Raw genomic sequence first — 1,595 nt, forward strand, 5'->3', positions numbered from 1 at the left:
AGAAGAGAGAATGTTTAATGTTGAGCAGCAGGAACAAATTGACGATCGAATGAAAACAACTCTAAATGATTGTCAACTAGCTTTAGTTAACCAGATTTTGGAGACAGTATATGTAGGTGTTGGTGAAGTGCTTTTTCTTGATGGTCCAGGAGGGTCTGGCAAGACCTTTCTCTATAATTGTTTACTTTCTTGGTTGCATGGGGAGGGGCATGTTGCTTTTGCGTGTGCATCTTCTGGCATTACAGTATTGCTACTAAGGTAATGGTCGAACAGCTCATTCACGATTTAAAATACCATTGGGCCTACATGTAGATAACACCTATAATATAAAGGTTAACAGTTAGCCTTGTAGATGTTGTGAAGCTAGCTAAGCTAATAATATGGGATGACACACCCATGACCTATCGATATGCCTTTGAAGCATTAGACAGGACATTGAGAGACATCATGGACAGTAATCGGATTTTTGGTGGAAAGGTCATATTGTTTGGTAGAGATTTAAGGTAGACCTTGCCGGTTGTTCCAAAGGGAAGATAAGAGGACATTGTTAATGCTGCATTATGTCACTCACAAATATGGAGAGACACTACAGTATTGAAGGTTACATAGAACATGCGGGTACTTCAAAATGGTAGAATAACTTAGCAGAGCATGAATTTATATAGTGGGTTCTAAACATAAGCAGCAATGGAACAGACAGGGGAGGATAAAAGTGGTGGTTATCCACCTCATCAATTGATTTTGAAAGGAAATAATCCAATAATTTTATTGCGTAATCTAAATCCTTGAGAGGAATTGTGCAATGGTACTCAATTAATATGCAAGGAATTCCACACAAAAAGGTGTTAGAGACGGAAATTATTACTAGCACTGGCATTGGATATAGGATCTTCATTCCGAGGATAACTTTCATTTCAAGTACATTGCAGCTTCCATCGTTTGATATGAGGCAGAGGTAATTTCCTATTCAACTTACATTTGGCATGATAGTAAATAAATCACAAGGCCAAATAATGTCTCTTTTAGGATTATACTTGGCAACTCCAACGTTTAGTCATGAACAATTATATGTTGCTTTCTCATGTGTGCAATCATCGAATGCTATCAAGGTATTTCTTCAAGTTACTGCCTGTGAGACCAATGTGAGTGGTCCAGAGACGGTTGGTACTACTAATGTTATATACAAGGAAGTTTTGCATCATCTGACAACAAGAACTACCTAGAAGCAATTTGTTACTACCAATGACATTGTTGCCATTTACCATTGAGTTTTACTAGTGGGCTTAGAAAATATATCAAATGCAATAGCAATTATCCATTCCTTTTGGCAAGTCTGATTTCTTTATCACTTTTACTTGCAATCCTAACTGGCAAGAGGTTTTAGATGCTTTACTTTCAAGATAGTGTGCATGTGATCGACTTGATTTGATAGCTACAATTTTTTTACTAGAACGTCCTTTCAGTTATGGTCTCAATCTTGGGAGAGAATATCCACCTCATTTCTTGGCTTATTGACAAAGAGACACGGCAGATATACTTGTTGTCAGTGGAGTGGATGAAGCTGTTATGAAGGTTTGGAAGTTGGATTCTTAACT

Source organism: Cibotium barometz, chromosome 65, assembly GCF_041138505.1.
Source record: "Cibotium barometz isolate CiBa-2024 chromosome 65, ASM4113850v1, whole genome shotgun sequence".
NCBI lineage: Eukaryota > Viridiplantae > Streptophyta > Polypodiopsida > Cyatheales > Cibotiaceae > Cibotium > Cibotium barometz.